General features: G+C 43.1%; 1 non-coding gene across 1 annotated transcript; it reads left to right on the top strand.

The window, feature by feature from the left end:
• Nucleotides 1–3690: 3690 nt before the first annotated feature.
• On the top strand, nucleotides 3691–3820 carry LOC117693875 (small nucleolar RNA SNORA17). The gene has a single exon (XR_004604476.1). It is a non-coding gene; the product is annotated as a small nucleolar RNA SNORA17 (small nucleolar RNA).
• The last annotated feature ends 15282 nt before the right edge of the window (nucleotides 3821–19102 follow it).

Genomic DNA, 19102 nt, shown 5'->3' on the forward strand with positions numbered 1-19102 from the left:
ATTAGTTAGATTTTTTTTTCATTTTTTTTTTGAAAAGTAGGAATCTCTTTAAAATATGTTAAGACTCAGCCACCATGTTAAGTTAGCCATTATACACAGTTCTGTAAAGTGTCTTAAGTATCATAGTAAGATTACTAAACTATGCTAGTTTTATAGAAGGTTAACAGAAAACCATGAAAGAATTACATATTTTGAAACAAAAGATGTCTGGGGAACCGTGTATTACTTAGCTGGGACAACAGTATATTAATTAACAATATTAAAAATAATGCCAGAAACTGAAAGATAATGGGTAGAGAACTTTTTTTCATTTAGAAAAATATGCCACAAGAATTTGAACAGTATATTTCATTTTATAATTCTTCAATGTTTGAGACTTATATAAAAGGCATATATTATTTTATATGCAGGAAAAACATCTGTAGCATACTTGGTATTTGATCAAGATATTATTCTGTAAGGTTTTAGAGATCACAGCCCTGTCTCTTATGTTTCTGAGATGGTTGAGGTTGTGGATCAGCAGCATCGTGGGTAGTGAAAACTCCTGACAGCTTGGCAGCAGGCACTAAACCCAGCCCCATAATGTTAGTCTAAGATGGACAGGATACATTTCATAATGCCTTTTTATGCCAAATACCTGTAAGGAGAACCACCCTGCTCTCCTTCCTGTGAAGTAAGTAGATTAAAAACAAACACAAATTATCTCAAGATAAAAAAAAAATTGAAGCTAAAAAACTTTGTAGAAATGTTAAACTTTTAAAAATAAAAAATATAGATCAAACTTACCATTTAACCTTGATTCATCTAAGAAACAGATTATCATGTGGTTTAATTAATTAATATACAACTGACTTTCAAAGACAACATGATGTTAATCTCGAAATAATCATTTTATGTAGATACTTCTCGATATCTCTGTATTCTGAACATCTTTATTAGAGAAAGCCCACATATGATTTATTTTCAAATCAAGGTTTCAAAAACCACAAAAACTTGCTAAAGTTTTTAAATGTCCTCTTGGAGTGAGAAGCACATTCCTGCTTTTACACTGGCATTCTTTTTATCACCTTGTCAACCTATTTGCCTTCTTACTTCAAGAAGTTTTTTTCTTAATAATCAGAAAAAAACACCTTTATGGACAGAAGAGTCTTATTAAGTTACTTTATATAGTTTGAATAATCTTAATAGACAGAATATTCTTTCTCTTGAAAGCCAACTCATAACATAAACTTCGTTAACTCAGAGCCCAGAACCAGTTATATCTAGTGGTTAGCATCCAGGGCCCACAGAAATAGAAGTAAGCCAGTATTAAGTACCACCTCCCCCTCTGTAATGCCACCAAAAGCTTACTTAGCTTTCAAGTGGAGTCCTAAGCAGGCTCTGCGGGTGTGACTGACTGCAGAGCTCCAGAGCTTCTGGCTTCTGGCAGCGGCAGTGTGTTGAAGAAAGTTGTGCCGGGAAGGTTATACAAGAGATTCATTCACTACCGGGAGACCTGAGACCTGAGAGACAGCACGTAGGCCAGAGGAGAAATGGGGAGTGTGAAAATAAATTTTGTCATAGTGAAAACAGAAGGGTCGAGCTATTCTTTTGAAGACAAACTTTTAGAGGGGGAACTTAGAAATCTTTAGACAGGGACAAAAAAAATCAATTTTAATTGGTAAGAAAGTTATTTTGTGGTTTTTGAAATGACCAGCTTGGGTCCTTGTTTTCCCTAAAAATTCCTTTAGCCTTCCAAGACTTCCCAAGAAGCCCGGAATTTAAACAGATAGAGAAATATTTCTGTATACTTGTTTACAGCCTATTTATACTGAGATTCGAAGATACGTATTCTTTGCCTGATGCCAGAAAAACTGGAGGCAGTAATACCTACTCTGAGCTCCCCCTCTTGCACACACTCCAGCCAGTAGGCTGTTTACCTTCCCCTGCTAATGGAGAGGGAAAGTTCCCAGTGCATTTCCCTCCCTTCAGTGTGGAAGCTGCAGATAATAAGTCTGAGAGGACTGAGACCCTGATGTGACATTACCAACTCACCACCGTGGCCTTTCAGTGACAGGAACTGAGTTTTATCTCTACTCACTGGCCTTTCATCTCTTTCCTTTCTTTACTTTAACACATAACCCTGATACAAGGGGTAGTGTGTGTGTGTGTGTGTGTGTGTGTGTGTGTGTGTGTGTGTGTGTTTAGAAACAAAAGACTGTATGCTGAGCCAAAAAGGGTAGAAGCTTCTAGAACACAGGCAAAGTTGGGCCCAAGTATAAAAATCTGGTGTTCAAAATTCTCTAGTTCTTAAAAATCAGCTCTGTAATGGCTCTAGGTTTGCCAGAGAAAACTTAAAGGTTTTACAGGTCAGAGGTGGGCATAGCAGCACACACCTTTGATCCCAACATTGAGGAGGCAGAGGCAGACAGATCTCTAGGCCAACCTGGTCTACATATGAGTCTCAGGTCAGTGGGGGCTACAAAATGAAACCCTGTCTCAAAAATCAATTAATTTATTTTAATTAATTAAAAATAAAAGTTTTATTTTGCTCAGCTTGCTTCCTTATAGAACCCAGGATAACCAGCCCAGGGATGGCACCACCTACAATGGGCCCTCCCCCCTTGATCACTAATTGAGAAAATGCCTTACAGCTGGATCTCATGGAGGTCAAATCCTACAGACGTTAATTTATACTTTCCTCATTCATATTCACCCTTCCTAGCTAGAGAGAAACTGATAGGTAATTATTTTAAAGTAAATGTGACTTAATACCAACATCAAGTTGTCTGGACATAATTATACATAGTTTTTATGGAACTCTTACTATAATACCTGTTGAAGAGATACTACACCTAACTCATAAAGCAAATAAAATAAAGTAGATCCATACTGTACTGACTGGTTTTGTGTGTCAACTTGACACAAGCTGGAGTTAGCACAGAGAAAGGAGTCTTCCTTGAGGAAACACCTCCATGAGATCCAGCTGTAAGGCATTTTCTCAATTAGTGATCAAGGGGGGAGGGCCCAGCCCATTGTGGGTGGTGCCATCCCTGGGCTGGTAGTCCTGGGTTTTATAAGAAAGCAAGCTGAGCAAGGCCAAAGAAGCAAGCTAGTAAGTAGCATCCCTCCATGGCCTCTGCATCAGCTCCTGCTTCCTAAGCTGCTTGAGTTCCAGTCCTAACTTCCTTTGGTGATGAACAGCAGTGTGGAAGTGTAAGCAGAATAAACCCTTTCCTCCCCAACTTGCTTCTTGGTCGTGATGTTTTGTGCAGGAATACAAACAACCCTGACTGATACACATACTTTTTTTTTTGTAAGTAAACCCACACAGACAAAAAAGTAAAAAGAAAAATTAAGGCACATGTCTTTCGTAGGGGGTTCTGGGCAACTGAAGATCAGAAGAAAGGGACTGTATAGTACTGAGTCCCCACCCCAATGGTCCTGTCTCTGCATGTACCCTGCTCCAGGTCCCTGCCCCTCTGAGATGATAATACTTACCTATTTTTCTAGAATTCAATGCCTTTAAACCTCAAACCCACTGTCAAGGTATTTCTTTCCTCAGTGACACAGTCTAGTTGAATTTAAATTCCTTTTGTTTCTTAGTTCTACTAAAATTTTAGAGTCTGTAATTTCATACAGCAGGAAGAACCCTCTGCAAGCTACGCCACAAATTGAAGTCCCTCCAGAGATTTGTTTTAGGAATAAACAACTGTCCCTAGAGGCTTTGCAGGTGTGGCTGCTGAGCCACATGTGTGTCAGTGGATGGCTGAGAGGAGGAAGGCTATGTCTACGATAGGTGTTCTGACCTGTGAATGTCAGAATGATAGTGCCTGTCTTAGGGCTTTACTGCTGTGAACAGACACTATGACCAAGGCAACTCTTATAAGGACAACATTTAACTGGGGCTGGCTTAAAGGTTCAGAGGTTCAGTCCATATCATCAAGGCACAGGCATGGCAGAATCCAGGCAGACATGGTGCAGGAGGAGCTGAGAGTTCTACATTTTGTTTTGAAGGCAAACAGGAGAAGACTGGCTTTCAGGGAACTAGGATGAGGGTCTGAAAGCCCATGCCTACACTGACACACTCTAACAAGGCCACACCTACTCCAATAAGGCCACACATCCTAATAGTGCCACTCCCTGGGCCAACCATATTCAAGCCACCACTGTAGCCTAACATTCCCTGAAAAAAGCAAGCCTGAGATGACCACCAGTCAAATGCCAAGGGGCCCAACAGGGAGCTAGCCTGAGACAACTACCACAGTCTGATGCTGTGCAGGTTCTGGGCAGGAGTGAGCCTGAGACAGACACTCAGGCTAGCCCGTGTAGAAGCAAGCAAGAGGGGGCCCAGACAGGGAATTAGACTGAGATGACTACAAGTCTGGCATGGCATAAACCTGGGAGGGATGAGCATGCCTGAGATAACCCCTGCCCAGTGCCATAATGCACAAACTGGGCGTAGTACACCTGAGATCATTCCTGAGATGACCACAGACACTCAAGAGACCCTGGGTACCACTAAGAGGAGCAAGCGGGATGTATAGAAGTGGAAGAGAAAGAGAAGGGTGTGGGCACAATGAAGAGAGGCAGAACTGGAGACTCAAGGGTAGTGAAGAACAGCTGATGTGAGTAGCCTGTGATGGACACCTGGGAACATGGTGGGGTCCTGGCCTGTGCTGCCACTGGGGACACGTACATGGTCCTGCAGCAGCATCAGGAGTTTGTTACATCCCTTGTCTGAGCTGCTGCCTGGGAAAATATTAATGACTGATTGCTGTGCTGAACTGACCCTACCCTCACCTGGGCATCATGAGAGAGCTGGTCCTGGGGGCTTAAGAGCAGGAGAGTTGCCCCTGGCCCTAGCCAACTGTAGTACTTGGGAGAATGGCCCAGCACATTGCAGAAGTTTCAGGTAAGACAGTCCTAAGTGGATGAGAAGGAGAACTGGCCCTGCCACTCATCTCCTATGTGGTGGCATAGACGAGAGAGATATACTCCTCCCCACTTGCACTCCCACTTGCAGACTGGAGACCTGGCCCTGGGGTCATGAAAGCAGGAAAGCTGGCCTTACCCCTTACCAGCTGTAGTACTCACTAGAGCAAGCAAGCAGGCCCCAAGGCATGAGCATGGGAGAATTGGCCCCATCACTTGTTGCTGTACAGGGACATGGGTGAGGGGGTGATGCAACCTACATCAGGAAGGAGAGCTGGCCGTGAGGTCATCAGAGCAGGAGAGCTGACCCTGCCCCTCACCTACTGTAGCACTCGGGAGAGCAGGGCCTGCACAGTGCCTGGGCAGCACAGTAGAGCTGGCCCTAGATGTGGGGGTTGCAGGCCCCAGGGGCGTGAGCACAGGAAAGCCAGCCATGCTTCTTGACAGCTGAGATGAGGAAAAGATGACCTCCTTCCCGCCCCCCCCCCCGCCCCTCCCCTCCCTCGACACCTATGGCAGGTAGGAGAGCTGGTTCTGAGACCATGAGAGTGGGAGAACTGGCTCTGTCCCTCACTGGTTGCACCACTCAGAAGAATGGGCCCTGCACCTCATCTTAGCAGCAGGGTAGAACTGACCCTGTTTGCGGGGGTTTGCTGGTGAGCTGGCCCTAAGGTAGTGAGAGTGAGAGAGCAGGTGGGATGACCAGCTCAGATACCTCTCAGGCCCCGACCCAGGGCTTTGACTAGACCCACCCGAACATATACTCCATTGATGAAGTGCTGAATTTCATGGAGGCACTGGTCCTACATATCCAAAACTACAGGATCTCCATGACATAGGGCAACAGCAGGATATCCAAGAGGAATCCCAACAAGGTTCCAATATTGATAGAATAGCAGAAGCCAGAGGCCTTGCATCAGACCAGTGAGTCATTGCAATGAACATTTGCAAGCAAAGAAATATGGACAAAAGGATATATACTACTAATTCCAGAATAATACTTTTTTTCCTCTGTTGTGGGAGAAGTTGCAAGGATGGAGGATAGGTATGAGGGGAGGGAGAGGGGAGGGAGGTTGGGGTGCATGATGTGAAATTTACAAAGAACTAATGAAAAGTTAAGAAGGAAAGAAAATAAACAAATACTCTACCCCACATCAGTTTTGCACAGCCGTGTTGTTATAAAAAAAAAAAATCTTTAGGGAGGAAAAAGGTTGTTAAAGGGACTGGAGAGGTGACTTGGTGGGTCAGAGGGGTCACTGCTCTTATACAGGACACTAATTCCATTGCCAGAACCCAGGTGATTCACAATCAAAGACAGCCCCAGCTCCAGGGGATTCAATGCCTTAAACGTCTGCAGTCACCAGCACACACATGCACATATTCATAATTCTTTTTAAAAAGAAGTATTTTTAAAGTTCAAAAATAATGTCTTACAGAAGGTTGCTGGCCAAGAAATTAGATTTTTTAAAAATACTTATTTTTAGTTGTGTGTATCATGCAAGCATTAGGTCCAGAATTGGGATCACCAGAAACACACATGAATACCAGGTAAGCATGGTAGCCCTCATGTCTCGTGTAATGCCATCCTGGGAGGATGGAAACAGGGCATCTTCAGAGCACAAGACTAGCCATATCAATGAGCTCTAGGCTTGATTAAAAGACCCTGCCTGAATGTATAAGGAGGATGATTCCCAACAACAACAGAAGATAATATAGAATATAGCTTCTTTAGTATGTATGTGTATATATATGCATATATATACATGTTATGTATTATTATATTATATATAATGCAATAACTTGCTTCTTACAAATAAATTATAATTAAGAGCTCTTACATTGTTTTCTTTTTTTTAATTCGATATTTTCTTTATTTACATTTCAAATGTTATCCCCTTTTCAGGTCCCCCTTCCAGCCCCCTATCCCATCACTCCTCCCCTGCTTCTATGAGGGTGTTCCCCCACTCATCCACTCCTGCCTCCCCGCCTTGGCATTCCCCTACACTGGAGGTATCCAGCCTTCATAGGACCAAGGGCCTCTCCTTCCGTTGATGCCCGACAAGGCTATCCTCTGCTACATATGCGGCTGGAGCCATGGGTCCCTCCCTGTGTACTCCTTGGTTGGTGGTTTATTTCCTTATTGTTTTCTAAAGACATAGAACACATACACACACTACTCAATTCTTTTCACAATGTCTCCCTCCTAGTCTAGGTCAGAGATTTTCAACTACACATCTGTGTGTGTGTGTGTGTGTGTGTGTGTGTGTGTGTGTGTGTGTGTGTGTAATACCAAAACCTGATGTATGTGCACATTTTTCTTTATAGAAAGTTAAGAATTATCATGAGTCTCACAAATACAAGAATCCATGCCCTAAGTAATAGGAACTTGGGCCTTGACTCTCAGGGCTTCATGGATGTCCTTCATGGAGCCAAATACTGGCAGGTCAAGCAAAATTTATTGAATTTATCTTCAAGTCATCCACTTATTTCATCAGTGCAACTAGTGTAGGGCTCTCACTTGCTAGTTAGTAAATGATTATTGAGTTTCTACTAGGTGTTCATCCCCATTCTATATGATGGGAAAGTATGTCCCATCCTCAAAAAACTGCCATTCCTGGGAGGGGAAGAACAAAAAGAATGATGTATACAGTACCTAGTGTAAGTTGTGGATAAATTAATTGTAAGGATGCATTTGAAATATTTGAAGCTGCAATTGAAATATGCAGTTCACCTTAAATTACCCCTTCTGATCTTGCACAAAACCTTTTAACATGAGCAAAGTACACTTTGTTCAATCCAGTAAATATTTATTGAGCACCTAATATGGGCTTGTCACGATGCTCAATGCTGGGGAGAGACAGAGATAAGCATGTTGCTGGTGGAAATTATTGGCAGGGCTTAGAAGCTATCATTTTCTGTAGGAATCCCTCAGGACTGGGTTGGGGGAGGTTTTCCATTTCTGATCAGTCTAAGATAGTATTATCTTTATTTACGCATGTGGGTGGTTTTGCCTATGTGTAAGTCTCTGTATCATGTTTATGCCTAGTGCCCATGTATGTCAAAAATGGGATTAGATCTCCTATCCCCTTGAACTGGAGTTACAGGCAGTTATTAGTTACCCTGTGGATGTGAGATTTGAACCAGGGTCCTCTTCAAGGGGATCTCTGGCCCCAAGGTGGACATGTCTCTATTGCATCTGTCTCTTTTCTACTTTGTTATGAACTCACTGCAAGAAAAACCTGAACCTCGGGTGCTACTGAGAGTTCATTATGTGACTGTTGACTCCGTGTAGATAGGCTAAATGAAGAGACCATGCATGCCCAGGGTCTTCTCTAACCAAGACTGAATAGCAAGAAATAGACTAACTAGAATCTTCTTCTCTTTAGTTACTTTATGAATTGTGATACAATCCTGACAGAGGCAATCTGGGTAAGGAGAGGTATGTTGTCTCATGATAGTACAGTTCATCGTGAGGTATAGTTCACCGTGATGGAGAAGGTCAATCCAAACTCCATCAGAATCAATAAGTGTTGTAGACATGAGATCTGCTCTGCTCTAAGGAATGTCTTCATCATGGCCACTCTTTGGAAGGCAAACTAGCATTTTATCAGCCAAGAGTCATTCTTCTCAAACCTCTCCGTTTTCCCAACTTGAGTATCTGGCAGCCGCCACCCTGCTATGCTCTAGTTTTTCTAGTTACCCACAGAGAGCTGGGAATTAGAAAGGGGGGGGGGGGGCTCTTATTAAGGATCCTTGCTTTTGCCTGCTTTGCTGGAAATTTTAGAAAAAAAAAAAACCCACAGATTAAGTTTCAAACTAAATCTCAGTTTCTCGCTCACTCACTCACCAAGGAAACAAAAGGACAGATAAAAAATTAAAATTGACGCAAGCATCCCAAGGTCAATGTGTTCTGTGGTTGTATCTTATCCAAATAATTATATCATGTAACATTTTGCCTCTGAACAAGGACTAATTGTCTGCCCACACCCAGTGACATTCGGCTGTGGTGGAAGGGTGGAGGTGGTCTTAATTTCTTTCAAAGGCAAATGCTGTCCCACACTTAGAAATGCATCCTTGGTGCTCTGAGTGTTGGTTTTATGCCAAGATTCAAAGTTTTCACTGTAAACATTTTTGTTTTGTTTGCCCCGATTTACAGTCACATAAAATAATAACTAAAGTTATTACTGTGAATGAATCACATGGAGACCAATCACATAGCTGGTATAGTAGAGGGAAGAATTAAACTCAAAACTTCCCACTGACCACTGAAACTAACAGGATAAATTATAACAACGGTAGAATGAAAACTGTGACCAGAAAGTAAACGTGTCCGTAAAGCGACTCGTGTGGAAAACGCTAGGTCCTTTAGTAGATAACAGCCTACTTGGTATTGGTCTTCAATCTCTAACTAAGCTCATTCCCATTAGTTAAGAATGGAATCTAGATGAAGGGACAGGTTGCAGTCACCCTGTTCTATGTGGCTAGAGCTGCATCTAATGCTCCCAGTGAAAGATATGTTTAAAGACAGTGGGACAAAATGGGAATCTTCCTCGTTGAAATTTTTATTAAAACTGTGTTATATAAAAAAAATAAACAAATGCTCAGCTTGAAGAATAAATTCGAAGACGATCAGTTAGCTCCCTTCACCGATCTGAAAGACTCTCGGAGACTGGAACATAATGAGGACCAAAGAATGGAACTGTCGTTTGCCTGCCGCCACAGCAGCACCATGCCTGACTCAGACCTCGCTTGCTTTACTACAGACAACACTATCCAGTCACTTAACTTTTCGCCTTTACACTTCACTCACCTATTGTCTGTTAAAGGGTTGCTCTCACCAGACCATAACTTTCCTAAGAGTAAGTTCCCATGTGTCTTACTCATAGTGCCATAAACAGTCTCCCTATAAATGTTTATTGAATGAAAGAATTCATAGAGAGGCACATTTGAGGTTAATAGGAAAAGACATTTCTGGGTAGAGAGAGGAGGCTATCAAGTGTTGCGCAGGTCTTACATGAACTAGTTTTATCTTCTTACGGTTTGTCATCAGCTCTTTTGAAAACTTCCATACCAGAAAAGGCAGGGAAGACAAGGCTTGGGTGTGGTGAATAACTGGCTGCAACCCATGCTGCTAGAATCTGAATGCTAATTCATCCTGTGTCCGTCGCCAGTGGCTTTCTACTGTGTCATAAATGGACTTTATGAAGATAAATGTTCCTGTCACAAGTAGACTTTAAGCCAAGACTAGCTGGTCATCCATAGGATGCTAAGTTAGTCTAAGGAACACATTCTTGAATGGAGAGAGATGCTGGACAAGATCCAGGTCTAAGGCTGTGATTCTGTGACAGAAACAGCCCACATATGAAAGGAACAGCCAAAAATGTCGTCTTCTTCTTTTTCTTCTTCTTTTTCTTCTTCTTTTTCTTCTTCTTTTTCTTCTTCTTCTTCCTCTTCTTCCTCTTCCTCCTCTTCCTCTTCCTCTTCCTCTTCTTCTTCTTCTTCTCCTCCTCCTCCTCCTCCTCCTCCTTCTTCTTTTTAAAGTATCAACATGGTAGAATCAAGCCCCAACTTGTGTCACTCTGCTTTTAATTGACTGTTCTCTGTTCCAACCTCTTAAATCAGAAAGAGCAATTTGTTCAAAATGAGTCTTTCACTTAAACATTCTGGTGAGGTTATAAAATTTTTACCATCTCTTGGGGCAAATGATCACTACACAATTCCCAAAATGAAGTCTGAGATGGAACTTATAAATACAAGTGAAAAAAATGCATAATTGCATTTAACAGCAGAGAATGGGCCAAGTCAGAAGAGAGGGACAACATAGTCCCGGAGAGACAGCAGCGCTGTGTCCACAGCTAGACACTGGAATCTCTGCAGACTGGAGTTACAGTCTCCATAACCTGAGAGTTTGCTCAAGCACGTTCACCAAAACTTTTCTCTTTCCTCTCTTATATATGGTATTTTGTATCTCCTTCTGTGTGTCTCACTTTCAAATACATAGTTCCATGCCAAGAGTTTGAAACATGCAATTTATAAAACCATGCCTTTACAGCAAACAATCCCCAGAGTATAATCTTTCCATGTAAAAAAAATATATAAAGAACTTTATAAGGTTTTTATGAAGGCGTTTGTTGGTTAGTTTTTAATTCTTTCCTGGGAAAGACTGCACCAGCAGCCTCTTGCAATTCTGCATTATGACTAAATGTCTTGATGGTCACCCAAATGCTCACGGTTTCTAACTCCAAGGGTTGACATATTTGTCTGAGTCGATCTAACGCAAGTGATTGTTTCCAAGAGCAAGTAATTTCCTTGATCACAAACCAGCCAGAGCATCTGAGCCCATAACAGTGAGGGACAGTAACACCCTGCTGTTGGGACATCCACACCACCCAACCCCAGCCTTCTAGATATTGGAAACTCTGCCAGGGCTCATTATGGGCTAGAATGACTTTGAGAAAGAATCAATATTTCTGAGTACCTGTTTTTAACTAGACATTCTGCTAGGCTTATTTGTTCATATACTTTTGACTCAGATAAGAGTGTCTTAGTTTCTTTTCCTGTGGCTGTGATAAAAATAATTCAAATGAACAGGATTCAATTCAAGTGTCCCATCCATCCTGGCAGAGAAGCCAAGGGTAGCTTGAAAGAGCTGGTCACATGATGTCCACAATCAGGCTGCTGAAAGTAACAAATACTTTTGTTCAGCTCATACTGTCCTTCTTATAAAGCCAAGGAACCAGTAGAGAATACTGCCCACTTTTAACAGTAGCGGGTAAGTCTAGAAGCTGAGCCTGGAGGCTTATCTCCTTAGATGGTGCTAGATCTTGTCAAACTAACAGATTATACTAACGGTCACTTCTAGTGGTGATCGACCCTTTCACAGGAGTCACCTAGGACCATCAGAAAACACAGATATTTGCATTACGAGTCATAACACTAGCCAAATCACAGATATGAAGTAGCAACAAAAATAATTTTATGACTGAGGCCACTACAACACGAGGAACTGCATTAAAGGGTCGCAGCCTTAGGAAGGTTGACAACTGCTGATCTATAATGTCCACAAACCTCACTCGTAGTTTTCCTTTAAAGGATGACCCAGATCATAGCCGCCGTTAACACTCAGCAACAACAATTTTCCTGAAGACGAAATGATGGTTATATAATTTTGGAGGCTACCTTGAAGCAATAGGGTAGCCACCCAGCACATTTTTAATTGGTAGTTTAATTCTAGTGACAATTGTCACATTTCAGATGCTTAGTAGCCACATGTGGTTAACGGCTGTGGTGCTGGGCGGTGCAGGTTATAAAGCAGTTCCATCTTTGCAGAATGTCCTACTGGTCAGTGTGCTACCTGGAGGTGTGATAACCAGAGCAGATCTTCACTGGAGAGAGCCAGGATGGTGCTGGATGAGCAATAAGACCTTCAATATTAAATAACAATCTGTTCTGTAATCAGTGACCATGATAGACTTAGGATGCTCCTTTAGAGGGAAAGTTACAAACCTATTCACACAGCTTTCTTCTAGGTCCCTGACCTCTCTTCTCTGGAGTATTTTTTTCTAGAGAACTTGTAAATTCTTTTTCTCCTTTGAGCTCTATGTAACTCCTTCTTTAAAAGTCATTTGCCTGTTTTACAATCTAGTAATCTCTCCCTCTTGGGCCTGGGAGCCATCCCTTTGAAATGCAATCATCAAAAGAGACAACTCTGTCTTGAGTTCCTGCGGGAGAAGGAGGTTCAGCTTCAGTGGGCACCTTGTTCCAAGTCGTAAAGCTCCCATGAAGATGTGACAGCTAGAGTCGTCCTTTGTAGAAAGTCACAGTGTGTGACTTCACCCAAATGTCTTCCAATATGCTTCTGTTTTTACCAGCTCTCCTCAGCCCTAAGAAGAAGAAAAAAGCCCAAGTCCCTCTGCCTTGCCCTCCTGTGCAGCAAGGGCTTTGAATAAGATCTTCATCTCGTGCTTAACTCAGAGGAAGTCTCGCCTTCCACCAGTTTTCAGAAAAAGGAAATAGCAATTCAAGATAGTATAATTCTAGTTCATACCGAAAAACATTTTAAAACTGTTTCTTTAATTCTTTAAGGGGAGACACTGGATATGGAATTGTTGATCTTGAGCATTCTTCCTCTGAGCCACTTCCCAGACCCTTGACCTTTCCTTTGTCAGCATTTCCTCTAGGCTCCACCCAACAGCTACTTAGGAGCAGCCAGGTGAGCCAGGAGCCAGGCTTATAAGGACTGTTTGGGCCCCTCCCCTCCCCTCCCCTCCCCTCCCCTCCCCTCCCCTCCCCTCCCCTCCCCTCCCCTCCTCTCCTCTCTTTTATTCTCCTCCCCTCCCCTCCCCTCCCCTCCCCTCCTCTCCTCTCTTTTATTCTCCTCTCCTCCTCTCTCCCTCTCCTCCCTTCCCTTCCATCCCTTCTCTTCACCTCTTTTTTCTCTTCTTCTCTCCTCTCCTCCTCTTCTCTTTTTTCTTCTCCTTTCCTCTTCTCTTTTCTCTCTCCTCTCTCTCCCCCCTCTCCCCTCTCTCCTCTCCTCTCTCCATCTTCATCCACTCTCCCCACATGTTCATGGCTGGCCTCTTTTCCTTCTTTTTCTCTCCTCTCTCTTTCTGTCCTTCTCTGTTTCCTTTCTTTCTCTGCCTCTACTCCCTTCTCCAGACGCCCTTCCTAGGTCCCAAATAAACTTCCTTTTACACTAGGCCTGTCATATGGCTGGTACTTTGGGGGTAGGGAGAGGGATGACTCAGCATGGGCCCACTAAGGCACCTCTTCCACTGCATCATACCGCATTTTTTTTACAATACATCATTCTTTCAATAAATGGTCTGCAGGGATAATCAGATGTGTCAAATGAGGTAATGGCAAAGTCAAATGATTTGATTTCCAGGATTTGAAGAAACGGAGTTACAATGTATCTCTACCTGGTTCTAACTGCTCTACCATGGAAACATGGGGAAGGGAAGCTACCTCTGCTGAATGTGATTTTCCTGTAGCCAAGGGCATATTTTTAAAAAGATATCTCTTGGGGTTGGGGCTGGAAAGATCTAAGAATAGTGGACTTTGACTAGAACTATGAATATTACACAGATGTAATTTACAGATTTCTGATGCTTTGCACATTTTAGAAGGCTCTCATGCCAGTTGTTAATCTTGCCAACAGTTGTAAAATATATGTTCTGTTTATATGTCAATGCTATGCTATGTTAATATATGTCCTATTCACCAAGACTAAAAATAAAGACGTGTCAACCCTTGCTGTCCTCACGTGTGTCTTTGGAAGCCATGGACACTTATGCTCTGCTTCTACTGCCTGACTAAAGTCATGCCCAGTGAGCTCTTCCACAGGTTCCTTCGTGGGAACCGTCTCATGATTATCTACTCAGACGAGTACCATAAGCAACTGACTTTAATGACCACACCTTCCCTTGGTCTCTGAGCTTCTCTCTCGTTTTCCCTGTAAGGACCTTGAAGTGGAAATTTCTGGTTGTGTCATGTGATGCAGACTCACATGATGTGATGTTTAGCTGAAGCAGATTCACATGATGTTTTGGTGAAGTACGACCCATTGGAGAACACATGATGTTTAGAGACGGTATAAGTAAGACTCAGTAGCCAGAGATGGGGCTCTTGCATAGCTAGCTGTGCAGCTCTTCGTTGGTCTCAGTCTTTGCTGATCTTCATTTCTTTGAGAGAAACGAAACACAGCTGGTCCTGGTCATGTCTGCAACTTATGCTGATTCAGCGGAGGCCTTGCCGTTTCTTCTGGATTGTACCACCGTTGCTGGCTTGTGTTTGGCAACACTTTTGAACTAGACTACTGATACTACTGAACTGGACTGCTAGTATCCTAAGAAATGGAGATGGGAATTTCCCCAAAGAACTACTTCTAAACAGGCCCCACCCCCTTGTTCTATTTACCATCTTTTCTCGTCTGCCTTTGGATAGTGGCTAGAAGGTGGGCGGGGGGGGGGGGTGTGTGTGCCAAAGTGTGTGAGAACCCTTATTAAAGTAGGTTTTGAAAAAAAATCTAAGCCTACAGGACCTGGCTTCTCGGGCATGGTTGTGGGTTCATGAATCTTGTTGGGCTGTTGTGATTCCCACGGCTCCAAGGAGACTGGAGAGCAAGAATCTCTGAGTTCACTCCGGAGCGCAGCACTGTGGACACTATGGGGCCCCGCCCCGCAGGGGTAGTTCTCACTCAATCTGAATTTCCTTGGGGGCGTAGAGCTCTTGGATTGGGGAATCCCTGGGCCAGGAAGCGGCCAGGGGTGGGGGGTGGGGGGGGGTGGGGGGTGGGGGGTGGGGGGTGGGGGTGGGGGGTGGGGGGGTGACTGGCCCACAGTGGCAGCCTGGCTAGCTTGCTTGAAGAGGCAGTCCCCATGGCTGGAAGGCAGAAAGGTCCTCCAGGCAGGAAGTTAGGCACAGTGGCTATGGCTACGGGGGCTTATTAAAGGCATTCTCCATGTTTCCCCATGGCGGGCCCCAAAAGACACAAGGAAATGTGTGGTTTTTACAGGCTTTAATGTCATGGTGGATGGTGGATGGATCTGGATGCACACCCCCCTGAAACTCAGGGCAGACCTGAGTTAAATAGGGAGGGAGAAGAGGGGAGGGTCTGTGGAAGAATGCTTAATTGGCTACACCCTCTGGCCTTCGGGTATCTCATTAGTATGTAAATCTCTTGAGGCTGAGGTCTGTAGTCATGCCCTCGGCCTGTGCTCTTTGGGAGGGGCTGCATTGCCTTACATGATTGAACTTGCAGATCAAATGGAGGTCTTTGTCGTCACATGTCAGGAGCCTGGATTCTGGGAGCACAGCAGAATAGATGTTGTCCCTCACAGGCAATGGATACCTGTTGGGTCTCCAGGCTATTTCCAGCCAGTGCTTCTACCAAACCCCAAAGCCATCCTATCACAGTTCCACAGAGGTGGGGATAGAAACAGACAGACTGGGTCACTCAGATGAGAACTGGAAGCACAGGACTTCCCAGCTGATGGCTGTCCTGAGAAACATTTTTTTTATTCTGTGGTCCCAGACAGGTCACCTGAGAAGAGGGCTCTACAAATATGTCTCTCTCTTTCCCACCATCAGAGTGAACATATGGCTCTGCCGAGTGACTCTAGGGGAGGCCTCAAGAATCAAGCACCAGATGGAAGTGCAGCTGGTGGTGATGAACAAGGCAGGCAGATGTTCCTTCCCACAGGAGACAGAAGCAGATGATCAAATTGTGTTTTCAAAGATCTCATTGCTAATTATACTGTTTGCACTGCTTAGCATAACTGCAGTATGATTATCCTAATGATGTATGTTGGCTCAGCAAGAAAATTTTCACTTGGATTCAAAATCTATTCTCATTTTTACAAGAAATTGGCAATTAAATTTGTCACAGAAAAAATAATTAAATGTTTGCTTCTTAAAAGATTTATTATATGTATATGAAGAATGTTTTCCCTGCATATGTGTATATGTACAGATTTATTATATGTATATGAATGCTTTCCCTGCATATGTGTATATGTACAGATTTATTATATGTATATGAATGTTTTCCCTGCATATGTGTATATGTACAGATTTATTATATGTATATGAATGTTTTCCCTGCATATGTGTATATGTACAGATTTATTATATGTATATGAATGTTTTCCCTGCATATGTGTATATGTACAGATTTATTATATGTATATGAATGTTTTCCCTGCATATGTGTATATGTACAGATTTATTATATGTATATGAATGTTTTCCCTGCATATGTGTATATGTACCATGTGTGTGCCTGGTACTAGTAGAGGTCAGAAAAGGGTATCAGACCCCCAAAACTACAGTCAGGGAGGGTTATGGAACACCCTGTAGGTACTGGGAACTGATCCCAGTCCTCTGCAATAGCAACAAGTATTCCTAATCACCAAGCCATCTCTCCAGCCCTGTAGCTGAATGCTTATAGGAATATTCTTACTTTTTATTATTTACTAATATGATTATTTCTCACAATTGATAATCACATATATAATTTGAAAATATTAATTTAAGCCTAACCTGATATTAATAATCTTAAATATAAAATTCAGTATTTAACACTTACCACTTTCTGTTTGTTTTTTCATTATAGTTTTAGAATATAAAAGAAACACTGTAAAAGGAATTTCATCTCCTAAAGAAGAAACATGATTGATGTCTTAAGCCGTGGTACTTCAGACCAAGGCCTTCTCTGGAAATAGGGTCACTAATGACCAGGTCACATGATCCTACTGTCAAACTAATCCAACAGGATTTGTACCTTTATAAATGGCACAGCCATGTGACAACATAGTTGGCTGAAAAAAAAAGAAAGAAAGAAAAAAGAAAAAAAAAGACTGATCCTAGGTCAGGTGGAGCAGAAAGTTTATTGTAGACAAAATATAAAAGATAAAAGGAAAAGCATAGTCAAAGGCAGAACATCAAGGAGAGTCCAGAGATGAACATGACCCTGAGCCATGTGTGGAAAGGTGGGGGAGGGGAGAGGGAAGAACAGCTGTAGACCAAGATGGGCAGCCTGGGCCAAAAGAGTAGATGAAAGAACCAGGTAACCAAAATGTCTGGATTATATAGGTAAGGGTGGCTGGGGGAAGGGCAGCCCAGCCATGGGCTAGAAAAGTTTAGGGTAGAGGGTAGGGTATGCCAGCCAAGAAGGCCTTGTAACAGACAGGGACTAAGGGATGCTGGAAGAACCTAGCAGCTGGAGTCTGCTTTAATATGTTAAATAGGTACTTCAGGGGATTTTCCCCCTAATTTGAGACCTAACAAGAGTAACACATGGAAAGAACCCTGTGTGGCTACAAAAGCAAAAAGTAACATTGAAAAGCTGTAACCCAAGAAATGCCCAAGATCATCAGCAAAATACCACAAGGAAGGACAGGTTTCTGCAACAACATACCTTAATTTTAGACTTCTACCTTCCACAACTATGAGACAGTGTTTCTGCTGTTTAAAGAGTATCACTCTGGTTGTGGTACTTTGTTACCTAGGAAAGTAACAGAGAAAGTAAAGAAAGCTTGGCCCTAGCCCCATTTAAATACCCTAAATCTCCTCCAATTCTGTTCCGCGCGCCTCCCGTGTCCCCTTTTCACCCGTGGAAGAGAAACACGAGAGGCAGAATTCGGGTATCACCACAGCGAGGCTTTAATCTGTATCAGCAGACGTGAAAGACCGCGGAAGGGCCAAAGACAGGAAGAGGCACAGCTTAAATATGCCCTAGAGTGACGTGTTCACTTCTGATTGGCTGTTCACTCATTACCCATAATACGCCCCGGGATGGGCAGTGACTTTTGGCGCCCTTTTGCCTTTTTGCACCTGCGCAGTTAGTTATTTACTTGTGGAGGACACGATGCCCGCGCCATCTTGGAATGGCTCATATATCACCGCTGACCACGGCTTCCTACACAATTCACCCTTGTACTGTGGGGTGTAAAGAGTTGGGAAGTGTGGCCTTCACTTTCTGTGATAACATTGCATTTCCTAGAAGCCTTTTCTTGGTTTCCAGTGATTCTCAAACTCAACCCATTCTTGCTGGGTAGTCTTACTAAGCATTTTTATAAAGGGACTTCAAATTTGTGTCTCCAAATTCATGTGTTTTTCCAAGTCCCAAACCCTGTGGCCAACTGCCCACTAGTTTGGGAGCTTCCATAGTCTGGAGACTGCATGACACATTTGGGTTAACTAAAAGAATTTCAGGTGTCTTGAATTCATGTTGTTAAGGAGGACTTGGATACAATCCCAGCACTCTGGAGGCAGAGAATCCTGTGTTCCAGACCAGCTTTGAACAAACCAACCAAAAACCAAGGACTGAGAATGTAGTTCAGTGGTGCATAGCACTTGCCTAGAATGCACAAAGCCCTTGCTTGAGCCTCTCCATAGGAAGGAAGGAAGGAAGGAAGGAAGGAAGGAAGGAAGGAAGGAAGAGAGGGAGGGAGGGAGGAAGGAAGGAAGGAAAAAAGGAAGAAAAGAGGGATGAATAATCAAAGTCTGGACATTGCTTCATCATTTTTTTCTGATTTAGACAGAGCTCCATTTTTCGGACTTGTCCCAAGTCTACCTTCTATGAAAGCAAAGAGAGTGTGAAAAACATTCCAGAAGGATAGCATCTCGGGAGGCTGAAATGCTGGCTGACTGTGGGTGCAGTCTGTGGGAATTCTCCCACACTGCA

The sequence above is a fragment of the Arvicanthis niloticus genome, chromosome 21 (genome assembly GCF_011762505.2).
Source record: "Arvicanthis niloticus isolate mArvNil1 chromosome 21, mArvNil1.pat.X, whole genome shotgun sequence".
Classification (NCBI taxonomy): domain Eukaryota; kingdom Metazoa; phylum Chordata; class Mammalia; order Rodentia; family Muridae; genus Arvicanthis; species Arvicanthis niloticus.